The sequence below is a fragment of the Hemicordylus capensis genome, chromosome 2, assembly GCF_027244095.1.
Source record: "Hemicordylus capensis ecotype Gifberg chromosome 2, rHemCap1.1.pri, whole genome shotgun sequence".
Taxonomy (NCBI): domain Eukaryota; kingdom Metazoa; phylum Chordata; class Lepidosauria; order Squamata; family Cordylidae; genus Hemicordylus; species Hemicordylus capensis.
In genome coordinates, this window is record NC_069658.1 from 329,578,967 (window position 1) to 329,592,120 (window position 13,154).

At 47.2% G+C, this 13,154-nt stretch overlaps 1 long non-coding RNA gene across 1 annotated transcript in view; it reads left to right on the top strand.

The window, feature by feature from the left end:
- LOC128345611 (uncharacterized) overlaps positions 1–13,154 on the top strand; it is a 45,885-nt gene that overhangs the window by 15,509 nt on the left and 17,222 nt on the right. The window lies entirely within an intron of this gene.

The window sequence follows — 13,154 nt, forward strand, 5'->3', positions numbered from 1 at the left end:
TTGTGTAATGGTGGTGAAGCCTGCTGGTAGAAAGTAGCTGATCTGCTTTGATGTCACCGAAGTCCTGGATAGGCAGAAGCAGCAGGGAGTCTATGGGAGGGGGAGAGAGGTACAAAGGAAACAAGAGTGCTTTGAAAGTAGTAGCCCAGAGGAACAAGGGGAAAAGAAGGCTAGAAGGGGGGCCAGGCAGTGATGGTGGCTGCAGCTGAGCTGGGTTGCAATTGTGGCGTTACAGTTCTAGTTAATAGAATCATAAGAACTGGAGGTGGTCTTGAGGTTATCTCATCCAAACCCCTGACTGATGCAGGAAATTGGTCCCCTCTTGTGGCAAGTGTGATGAAGTTGAAACACAGTTGTAAAGTTGAAACCAGGTGGCAAGTACAAACATTTTAAGTGCCATTCTTCTTAACTTGGAGTGTCTTAAGCTGAGGACTGCCTGTACTAAATAGGAATTGTTAAGAAAATGATAAATGATAAAGAGTGCCTCCTTGTACCACCACTAGTTCTAGTATGGCCAGGACCCAACTATGATGATCCTCCTCAAACTTCAGTCTGAGGTAGAGGTCTAGGCAGGGGACTGTACACATGTGTGGGATCAAAGAGTACTTGTCACACATATTCATGGTTTTGTGTGAATAACTGTACATGTGCTGAGTTTGAAAGTGAACCTGGGTGCAGGCCCCCTCAAATGCAGAAAGGAAGTGTACTATTGTATGTACACTGAATATGATGTATGAATGTAAACAGAGCTGTGCATGTTTACATTGCACACAGAATGTTCATGTGCTGAACATAACATGTGAATAGGGTTAGTGGCAACATCTATCAGTGTTTATACTGCAGATGACAGAGTGGGACCAAGGAGTGCTTATTACAGAATACGCTGGCATATGGAATAAAATCATTCATCATTCATCAATTGTTCCAGTCCCACTGCCAACCAAGAACTGGAGCCTTAGAAAGGGTTAATATTTGATACACACAATTCAGCCATGGGAAGGAATAGTAATACCAGCTGAATCAAATTATCTGAGAAATTATGGAACTCCTTTCCTTGGATGTTTTTTTTAAAAAGATGGAAACATCTGCCATATAGTGTCTGGGAATCCTTTCATTATAGGAGGCTGAACTACCGTAGATGCCACTTGAGGCTAAGGTTGCCAACTTTTGGTTTTTGGCAGCAGTCCCCTGCTTTTAACAGCTGAATCCATTAGATGTAGCTTTTCCAGGCATGTCAGTGCACTCATGGGAAAATCTTCACTAACTGAATTTCTGCTGTATATAGGTGCCGGGGTAGGGGGAAAACTGAAGCCCTTCTCGAGGCCCTATCCTTTTACAATTCTGACTTACATCACAAAAGCTAACTGTGGTAGCATGCTATAGATGAACAACAAACAGTGCTCCTTGTGTGCAAAATACGAAGTCTTCCAGCTAGAAGAGGGTCGTTACCCTGGTTCATTCACCAATCCGTGGTCAACATGTTGCATAGTGAAATGCAGGTGGTTCTGAGCTGTCCCTGCTGCTGTAAGCATCTAAAACGGGGCTGCACAACATCGGCCCTCCTACAATTGCTGGCCTACAACTCCCTTCATCCCTGACTATTGGCCACTGTGGCTGGTGATGGGAGTTATAGTCAAAAAACAGCTGGAGGGCCAAAACTGTATAGCAAAAGAACTGCTGGAGCTCTTGTACAAAAATTCACACGGGCGCGATCACAATTCTGCAATGCTACTTACAATGGATGACATGACAGCCAGCGTTCCATCGACTTTAGGGACCCGTCAGGGCTATTGTGCAACTTGAAAGGATGGGACTGCTAAAGAACAAGTTGTTAAGCAGCTTGCATGCAGTCACACTCCTTCAATTCTTTTGGATGTAAAGGAGTGCTGTGCTGCTACCTGGAAGTGGTTTTAAGGCATTCTGCAGCAGCCCCATCAGGCTACATTGTTGGGGCTGCCTTTCAAGTTGTGCAGCAGCCCTGCTGGGTCTCTAATATCAATGGAATGCTGCTCACCATGTCAGCCATTGTAAGTAGTATTACAGAAGTGCGCTCACATCAGTTTAAATATTTGCACAAGAGTGCAAGTGGGTTTTTTAGACACTCGCAGTAGTATGGGCAATCCAGAACCACCCATGTTTCACTGTGCAGAATGACGGCCAGCAATGTGAGGACCGGAGACAGAAACATTAACAGTTCTTCTGTGTACAGTAATTCTGCTCTTTTCTCATCACAGAGAGAGTTTTTCCTATATATTTTTGTTTTGTATCTTTAATTTTATAATATTTTACAGATCACAACAGTAATAATAAATATTATAAAACAGATACACAGAACACATTCAAATATCCTGCCATTTATTTATTTATTTATTTATTTGATTTATATACCGCCCTTCCAAATTGGCTCAGGGTGGTTCACAACATGATAAAAACAATTAAAACAAATTAACAATTAAAATCAAACTATTAAAACACAATAAAACCAATAAAACAGCTAAAAGCCCTGAAAATCAGGGCAACAGTTTAAAACCGTTTAAAACAGTTAATCATTTAAAACTCTGAAAGGCCAGGCCAAATAGGTAGGTTTTAAGGGCTCTCTTGAAGGACAGCAATGATCTCAAATTACAAATTTCTGCCGGGAGTGCATTCCAAAGCCCAGGGGCAGCTACAGAGAAGGCTCGCCTCTGCGTCGCCACCAGATGAACCAGTGGCAACTGGAGACGGACCTCTTCAGATGACCTTAATGTGCGGTGGGGATCACGCAGAAGAAGGCACTCTCTTAGATAACTCGGACCTAAGCCGTTCAGGGCTTTAAAGGTAATAACCAGCACTTTGTATTTTGCCCGGAAACATATCGGCAGCCAGTGTAGCTGTTTCAAAACAGGCATCATATGGTCTCTCCGGGTTGCCCCAGAGACCAATCTGGCTGCCGCATTTTGAACTAACTGAAGTTTCCAGACTACGTACAAAGGCAGCCCCACGTAGAGCGCATTGCAGTAGTCAAGCTGGGAGGTTACCAGCTGATGCACCACTGTTTTGAGGTCATCCTCTCTGAGGAATGGACACAGCTGTCAAATTAGCCAAAGCTGATAGAAAGCACTTCTGGCCATGGCCTCCACCTGAGATACCAGGGTGAAGCCTGGGTCCACGAGTACTCCCAAGCTGCGCACCTGCTCCTTCTGGGGGAGTGTAACCCCATCCAGCACAGGAAGATCTAACTCATCCCTCAGATTCTGAGCCCCCACAATGAGCACCTCCGTCTTGCTTGGATTCAGCTTTAATTTGTTCTCCCTCATCCAGCCCATTACTGCCTGTAGGCAGGCATTTAGAGAATGAGTGCCATTTCCTGAAGATGAAAAGGAGAAGTAGATTTGGGTGTCATCAGCATACTGATAACAACCAGCACCAAATCTCCTGATGACCTCACCCAGCGGTTTCATGTAGATATTAAAAAGCATTGGTGACAGAATGGAGCCTGGGGGACTCCATATAACAGCTCCCGTTTTCAGGAGCAACTGTCACCAAGCTCCACCATCTGGAATCTACCCAAGAGATAGGAGCAGAACCACTGCAGAGCAGTGCCCCCTATCCCCAACTCCCCCAGGCGATCCAGAAGGATATCATGGTCGATGGTATCGAACGCCGCCGAGAGATCCAGAAGAACCAGCAGAGTCACACTCCCTCTGTCGATTCCCCAGTAAAGGTCATCCATCAGGCCGACCAAGGCTGTCTCAACCCCATAGCCATCCCTAAAACCAGTTTGAAATGGTTCTAGATAATCAGTTTCCTCCAAGACTGCCTGGAGCTGATCGGCCACCACCCTCTCAATCACCTTGCCCAACCAAGGGAGGCACGCACCGCAACCACATAACCCTTCAGATGGGTGACATGCTGTATCCTGTCAGATTCGAACCGAGTTCTCCTCCTTTAAGTCCTAACCCCTTAAACCCACCTACAATTCTGCTCAATTGCTCATCCAATTGCTGATCAATTGCTCATCCAAAATAAAACCAGTTAGAAGAAAACTCATTCATTCCAAATAATGTATATAAATTATTTGCACCAGTCTAATTAATTAAATATTAAATTAATGCACCAGTCTAACCATATCAATTTATATTTGTTGGGCTTGCTCCATTTCAACAGTTTATCTTCAATAAAAGTACCAAATTGATACCACTCCTTAAAACTGTCTTCTCCTTACTAATAGTTTATGATGTTTTTAAAGTTTCAATCAGAAACAAACATACAGAACTGCCGTATACCGAGTCAGAACATTGGTCCATTTGGCCCATAGGCTTTTGCATCAAGCATGTCACTGGTCCTTGAGTACTTGGGTTTCTCTCTCTCCCCTAAATCACAGCCACAGATAGAGGGCTCTGGATTAGGACTGTGATGTGAAGGGAGAGGGCCTTGAATCCACCATTCACCCCTTTTATGGTCCTGGTTTTCCTGTAGCTTCTATTTAGGGGATGGGGAGGCAAGCTCCCCACCCCCCACCATTGATGTGTTTGACACAACATGTAGTTTGGCTGCCAGATGGGTCTGACACCTGAAAGTCTTTAACTGGAGTTGATTGCATTGAATCAGAGACCTTAGATATTCAAGGTACATGCTCAACCCCAGAACTATGGCCATTCCCAGTCTCTTTCTACTGGTCTATTTTTTGACAAAAAGGTTCTCTTCTCTCCCCGCCCCCCAGCTAGTTTTCTATGGCTCTTGTGTTTTGGTTTTTTTTTTAGGGATCAGAGGGCGGGGTGGTGGGGAGGGAAGCTGTGTGTGTTCAAAACAATCTCAGTAAAAGGAACAGTGGCTGTAGCAGCGCTATTTTGTATTGCCCGTCAAGGCTGCTGCTGGTTTGGTTGCCATGGAAACCCATTCTCCAAGATTGCTGCTAGAAATAATTGGCAATTCTACCTTCCTAGCTCAGGAAATCTCCCTTGAAATCAATTCACGCCAATCTATGGTTGCCACCCTTTTCCTCCAAGGAGGGCTTCTTTACCTTTAACATGCTGTATGCCAGTCAGAAATGCAGGAAGTCTACCATTTCCCAGTGTGGGGGATTCAGTGAGGAGGAGAAAGCATCACCTGTTGAATGTCTTCTAGAAAAAAGTGGCATCCTTCCTCCCATGCAAGTTATACCAATGAATGAGTTGCCTAAGAGGAATGCACTAAGTATTGTTCCATCTTAAATTTGTATCTCCTGCTGCTCTTCAGAGTGGATTTGAACATTAATGATATGAGCAAATCAAAGAAGCACAACCCATGCATTCTATATTCATATGTATCATTAACATCTGAAGCCATCTTAGGCTGAAATCAAATGTGCATTTCAAAGCACTTCAATTGGAAATCTCCTCCTGCTTCAGTTAAAAATCATTGCCACTCACAAGTTGTGTGGTTGGTTTTTTTGTTTTGTTTAAAGGTCATCATAAGGGCCAGCATGGTGTAGTGGTTAGAGTGCTGGACTAGGACTGGGGAGACCTGAGTGTCACTTCTCTCTCAGCCTAACCTACTTCACAGGGCTGTTGCGATGAGAAACTTAAGTATGTAGTACACCACTCTGGGCTCCTTGGAGGAAGAGCGGGATATAAAATGTAACTAGCTAACCCCGCACAGAACATCTGTGCAGTTGTGTAGTGAGCCTATGACATCTCCCCCCACAGCTCGCTCACTCACTCTCCCCCCGCAGCTCGCTCGCTCGCTCGCTCTCCCCCCGCAGCTCGCTCGCTCGTTCTCCCCCGCAGCTCGCTCGCTCGTTCTCCCCCGCAGCTCGCTCGCTCGTTCTCCCCCGCAGCTCGCTCGCTCGTTCTCCCCCGCAGCTCGCTCGCTCGTTCTCCCCCGCAGCTCGCTCGCTCTCCCCCGCAGCTCGCTCTCTCGCTCTCTCCCCCGCAGCTCGCTCGCTCGCTCTCTCCCCCGCAGCTCGCTCGCTCGCTCTCCCCCCGCAGCTCGCTCGCTCGCTCTCCCCCGCAGCTCACTCGCTCGCTCTCCCCCGCAGCTCACTCGCTCGCTCTCCCCCGCAGCTCACTCGCTCGCTCTCCCCCGCAGCTCTCTCGCTCGCTCTCCCCCGCAGCTCTCTCGCTCTCTCCTCGCAGCTCTCTCGCTCGCTCTCCCCCCGCAGCTCGCTCGCTCGCTCCCCCCCGCAGCTCTCTCGCTCGCTCTCCCCCGCAGCTCTCTCGCTCGCTCTCCCCCGCAGCTCGCTCGCTCTCCCCCCGCAGCTCGCTCGCTCGCTCTCCCCCCGCAGCTCGCTCGCTCGCTTCCCCCCGCAGCTCGCTCGCTCGCTTCCCCCCGCAGCTCGCTCGCTTGCTCTCCCCCCGCAGCTCGCTCGCTCGCTCTCCCCCGCAGCTCGCTCGCTCGCTCGCTCTCCCCACACAGCTTGCTTGCTCGCTCTCCCCACACAGCTTGCTTGCTCGCTCTCCCCACACAGCTTGCTTGCTCGCTCTCCCACCCGCAGCTCACTCGCTCGCTCTCCTCTCCCACAGCTCGCTCACTCTCCCTCCTGCAGCTCGCTCGCTCTCCTCCCGCAGCTCGCTCGCTTGCTTGCTCCCCTCCTACAGCTCTCCCCATTGGGTGGGCCAGGGCCAGGCCATCCCACCACTGCCTCCCACCTTCTCCTCCTGGCTGGTAGGGCTTTGCTCACCGTCTGCCCACCTCCTCACCACCGCCATCATTTCTCCCCGCCACTGCCTCCTCTTCCTAGCCGGCGGGGCTTCGCCCACCATCCACCCACCTCTTCTGGCCGGAGGGGCTTCACCTGCCGGCCCTCCACCTCTGTATCCTGACCGCAGCCATTATCTCTCTCCGCTTCAATGCTGGAACTCTTGCACGCTCTAGAGCATCTGCCCGTTAGTACTTGATTGCTCCCCTCACCTCAGAGATCTCCCCTCCCTCACCTGAGCTGCACTCCTGCTCCTCCTCCATCCCGTTGCTTCCATCCCCCCCACACGTCTTGGTCAGCTGTAGCATTGCTGCTGCCTATTGGCCAAACTGCAGCCCCTTATCCCCAGAGACCTCCCCACCCTCACCCGAGCCCCTCCAGGAGCAGCAGCAGTGGTTGACTGGGCCCTTCCTCGCTGCTACCACCACCATGGCCGCTCGTTCCCTTCAGGCTGCTAACAGGCCCAGGCCCATCCCTTGCCTGCCTGCCTGCCTCCCTCTGACAATGGCCTCAGTAGCCCCAAACAGCAGCAGTGGTTGCCTGGACCCTTCCTTGCTGCCAGTGCCGCCATGGCCGCTCATTCCCCTGTCAGGCTGCTGACAGGCTCAGGCTCGTCCCTTGCCCCTCCTTCTGTCTCTTTTCCTCCTCCCTTCTTTTTCTCTTTCTCTCTCCTCCACTTGCTCTTCTCCACTCTTCCTTCCCCCTCCCTTCATGTTTTTTCTTCCTCCCTCCCTGAGTTAACAGATTTTGTTCATTTACACAACGGCATCCTCCTTCTCCTGAAGGGGCTCTTTCCTCCCTCAGGACCTGTCTTTTTGCAGACCCCTGACCACTATCCTTTTATATCCAGAACATCTTCCAACCAGTAACAGCTGCATTCCAACTGACCTTAACCATCACAGGCCCCTCCTCCTTATCTGCATAGGGAATCTCCACTGCCCAATCACCATGGTGCTTCTGCTCTCACAGGCTCCTTCTCCCTATCTGCATATGGAATCCCCACTGCCCAACCAGATGCTTCTGCTTGCAAACTCTGCATATGGAATCCCCACTGCCCAATCAGGTGCTTCTGCTTGCAAACTCAGCCAATCGCCTCCTTCCTACCACGTCACTGTGAGTGGCCCGTCTACAAGAAATAAGTATATAGATAAAATAATAAATAAATAGATAGATAGATAGATAGATTAAAATAAATGATGCACTCTCATATGGCTGTCTGTCATTTGCTTTTCAGCATTACCTGCCTTCTTGCTCCTCTTCCCCCAGCAGGCAAAATACTTGCCTTATCTGCAAGGCAAGCATTATTATCCATTTCACCTTTAGCACCTTTTGTCAGTTTCTTCTGAAAAATTAAAGTTGGATCCTGTGTTTTATTTTATTTTATTATTTATTTATTTATTGTTACATTTGTATACCGTCTTTCATTAAAACAATCTCAAGGTGGTTCACATAGAAAAATTAAAATAAGACTAACAATTACACAATTGGAATATTAAGCTAGAATATAAAAACAAAGATTTGACTAAAAAGATTTAAAATGCAAGCACAATATAACCATACAAAATACAAAGCAGCAGCTTTCTTTAAATCATATAAAAGCCTGGGTAAAAAGCCAAGATTTCACACACTTTCTAAAAACTGTGATGGAGACAGAGAAGTGAATAGCCATTGGGAGAGCATTACAGAGTCTGGGGGCAGCAGCAGAGAAGGCCTTGTCCCATGTACACAGCAGCCAAGCCTCCCTCACTGTTGGCACCCAGAGCAGAGCCCCCTCAGCTGACCTCGTCAAGCAGGTAGCAACCTTTGGGAGCAGGCGGTCCCTCAGGTATCCAGGGCCCAAACCATTAAGGGCTTTAAAGGTCAAAAACAGCACCCTGAATTAGACCTGGAAACAAATTGGCAGCCAGTGCAGCTCTTTCAAAATGTGTGTGATGTATCCCACCGGGCAGCTCCAGATAAAATCCTAGCTGCTGCATTTTGCACAAGCTGCAGTTTCCGAATATTCTTCAAGGGCAGCCCCACATAGAGCGCATTACAGTAATCCAGCTGTGACGTTATTAAGGTGTGGGTAACTGTGGCCAGATCTGCCTTCTTGAGAAAGGGACACAGCTTTGTATGCATGCCAGTCCTGGTGGATACATATGGTTTTGTATATAACAACAAATCTTAGAAATGTTGGGAAGCTGAGGACATGGTGGGAGAAGGACACAGAGAATGAGTGAACAGGCTTCCAGGTTCATAATTAACGGCTTGGGTCCAGGTTATTGAAGAGAGCGCTTCCTTTGTCATGAACCCTCCCACAAATTAAGATCATCTGGGGAGGTCCGATTATGGTTACCACCAGCTTGTTTGGTGGCTACTCGGGACTGGGCCTTCTCTGTGGCTGTTCCAGGACTCTGCAATGCACTGCCTGTCAAAATCTTTAAGGTCTTTAAAAAGACCTTTAAGACACAACTGTTTTCTCAGGCTTTAAATTAATTATTTTAAATGGTTTGTTTTATATCAGAAAATTGTACTCATTTTATCCTGTTTTATATTTGTTGTATTTTAACTTATGTATGCCACCTAGGGATGCACATGTCAGGTGGTAGATAGGTAGGTAGGTAGGTAGGTAGGTAGGTAGAGGACATGGAAGAACATGGGATGCCAAATTGCTCTAATTAAATGCATATTGTTTCTTGTGGGACAGCAGGGGGAGGTGTGTGTGTGTGTGTGTGTAGAATATCCTCAGGAAACCAAAGCCAGTGGCTGGGGGGTGGGTGAGGTGGGCTGGCAGCGGCTGCTCCCTCCTCTTCTCCCCTTCCCTTTACTGAATATACAGTCTTTTGCCTCCTTCCCCTTTCCCCTCCTTTCCCTCTTACTTTCGCTTAAGGCAGAAGAGCATTTGATTCAGAATCAGGGTTGCTTCTAGTTCCCTTTTCTGCTAATTGTGACCAAAGAGACATTTCCACAGAGGGAGGAGAGATTCACATGCTTTGTTTAAGAGACATTCCTCTCAATCTCTTTTAAGTCCTACACACCATCCACTCCCACTCCCCCATAGGGTATGGGGGAAAATAGTAAGTGAAAGATGAAAGATAAGCTTCAGATCTATTCACAGGTGATACAGACATTGCAGGAAGGTTGAAATGGGATTGTCCACCTTCCTGTATGGTCATCAATCAAAACACCTAATATATACACACACTGAAAACTGCATTTCTGTTCTTCATATATACACACACACCAACAGCAGAAGAGAGGGTCAAAAGCTGTTTAAGTCTTATGGATGAAATTGTTCTTAGCTGAGCTGAAGGGTCCTTAACTAGGAATTCCCTTACCAATCCCAACTGGGAAACTTAAGATCAAGCAAGTGTTCTGGTTGTTGATCGAAATAAAAACTAACTAACTGACTGACTAAGATCAAGCAAGATGTAACGTGAGGGTGCTCCCTGTGCCAAGCCCCCATCAAAATCACCCCCAAAGTTCATATTCGCTAGCCATGACAGGGAAATGTTATGGGCGTTAAAAATCTGCAGAGAGGCAACAGAAACCAGCCACCAGTAAGAGAAAGGAAAATACAAATGAAAGCAGTCCAATTTCCTCTATCAGTAAGAACACAGTGCCGACACCCTGACTAATTTTTTATTTATTTATTTATTCATTCATTCATTCATTCACTCACTCGATTTCTATACCACCCTTCCAAAAATGGCTCAGGGCAGTTTTTACTCAAGTAAGTCCTATTCAAATTAAAAGGACAGGGCTAATGTCCTTTTAATTTCAATAGGACATCCTTGAGCACATTTAGTCAGAATATCAGCCACTGTATTTTGAACTACATGGTCACTGCCCCATATTTTCAAGGACAGCAGTTCCAAGACTCTATGTGGGGCTGCCTCTGTACGTAGTCTGGAAACTGCAGTTGGTCCAGAATGCAGCGGCCAGGTTGGTCTCTAGGTCATCTAGGAGAGACCATATTACTCCTGTGTTGAAAGAGCTACACTGGCTGATGCTATGTTTCCCGGCAAAATACAAGGTGCTGGTTATTACCTATAAAGCCCTAAACCGCTTAGGCCCTGGGTATTTAAGAGAACATCTTCTTCACCATAAGCTTCACTGCCTGTTAAGATCGTTTGGAGAAGTTCATCTGCAGTTGCCACCAGCTCACCGGCCTTCCCATTGCAGCCCTGGGCTTTGGATTGTGCTCCCTGTTGAAATAAGAGCCTCCCCATCTCTGGCAACTTTTAAAAAGGCAGCCAAGATGCAATTGTTCACCCAGGCTTTTAATTAGATTTATAGTTTTAATACTTTTAATGTTGGGTTTTAACTGATTTTAATGTTAATGATTTTCATGGTTTAATCGGTTTTAATGTTTAAAAGATTTTAATTGTAAACTACCCAGAGACGCAAGTTTTGGGCGGTATAGAAATATGTCAAATGAATAAATAACAAATAAACAAAACATTTGGATGCCACTTGCAGCAGGGGCTCAAAGGGCCAGATGGGTGTGAAGGAAAGGAGGAGATGTTCTTTCAAGGTACCGGTGAAGATGGAAGGAGAAGCGTGCGGCTTCCTCCTTCCCTCACTTTCCACTTCTGATGACTGCTAGTAGGAAATCCCCATATGCTGGAGCAGTCAGACACACTCCATTTGGCTCAGGCTGGGAGCCTGACCTCAGCAACCTCGCTCAGGCCTTCCTTCAGCCCTCATTCGATCAAGCTGAAGCTGGGGCCCTCTCTTTCAAAGGCTTCCCTCACTCCTCCTGCCCCTGGACTGCAGCTGGGGCCATCTACAGTTCCTTTAAATTCCTTTCCTTTTCTGCCAACTGTCATTCTCTTCAACCACACACGCACAGTGTCGTCTTAGCCAGAGAAATGGTGTCGGTCCCTTTTAAAAGCTCAGTAGGCCAGAGGGAGGATGCAGCCAGAGCCTCCCCTCACTGGCTGCAGCAAGCAGGCCTGCTATCGTTTTTTGCTCCACAACAGGAGGGACAAGTAACAGGGTGGGCCAAAGGACTAGTAGAGCACCAGGGAGGGAGGCAGTGTGGCTAATCCTTCTCTCAGAGCCTTGAAGCCTGGGTCCCCAGATGTTGTACTGCAACTCCTATTGTTGCTGTGGATGATGGGAGTTGTAGTCCAAAACTGCCTGGGGGACCCAAGACTGAGAGCTTTATTTAAAGGGACAGGCGCCAACTTCAGGGGAAGGGCTGGCAACTCTGGCTGGGACCAGTGCAGCAGCTCCCTTAGAGAACAGATGTATCTTGCAGTTGTTTTGCATGCCTATATCAGAGACACCTACTCAACTCTGATTGGTACAGAACTCTTACTTTAAAATGACGATTTCCTATTTTTTCTGAATTTTCTTTGGGAGACTGTAACTAATGAAGGAATATTTTTAAAAAACAAAGTTTATCCTTGGCAGTTGTAATTCTGGAATATTGGCAGAGCTCTGTCAATTCCTTTTCACTGGTAAATGGCATTACCAATCTGCATTCATAGCTCTTTTCCTCTCTCATGCCTCTTCTCATTTCACACTTTCCCCTTTTTCTTTCTGCTTAGTTATTGTTTTCCTCTCTCTTTTTTATTTTCCTCAGTACCTGGAGCTTTACTCTGGACAGCTGGTTCTCCTGTAACCATGGCAACACCATGATGACATAAGCAAAAGGTTCCACCATTACTCTATGGAGTCAGATCTCATTAATGCTTGTGATGCCCTTTAAACTGATAGCGTAATTGTTAGAATTTAGCGACATATCCTTATAAGGAACAGGGAAGCCGGGTGTTTATCATAATTGCATTCTGGCAACACATGGACCTGAATACCTATGTCCAGTTTAAAGGGCACCTTTGCCCCCTGTACTACCCGTGGCAGACTCCAGTTTCTCATTACCATTGCCTGATTCCACTATGGCCACATAAGACTCCTCTTCCTGTGTCTGTTCACAGGGTTTGGGCACTTGTGAACTGCAGTGTTTTGAAAAATGGTTGTGCTTCCCACACTTGTAACAAAGCTTCCAAAATGCAGTACACTATATGAGGCCATGCTGCATACTGCGGCTTCTGCAATGTTGTCTCAAGCCTCTGTCTTCCTCCCCAGATGCTTTCTTAGGGCCAATCTACATGTGTGCACACAAATGCATGCTATAGAGAAGTATTTCTAACCAGTAAGTAAAGTTAAGTTGTGCTGTCGAGTCGGTGTCGACTCCTGGTGCCCACAGAGCCCTGTGGTTTTCTTTGGTAGGAGGGGTTTACCATTGCCATCTCCCGTGCAGTATGAGATTGTGCCTTTCAGCATCTTCCTATATCGCTGCTGCCTGATATAGGCGTTGGGAAACACACCAGCGGGGATTCAAACCAGCAACCCCTTGCTCCCTAGGCAAGTTACTTCCCCACTGTGCCATTAGACGGCCTTTAGAGCCTTTTTATTTATCAAAAACAGCAATTGGGGGGCATACCCCGCTGGAACTCGGAGGAGAGCATACAAGGAGGGGAAAAACTATTTCTCTGTACCCTAG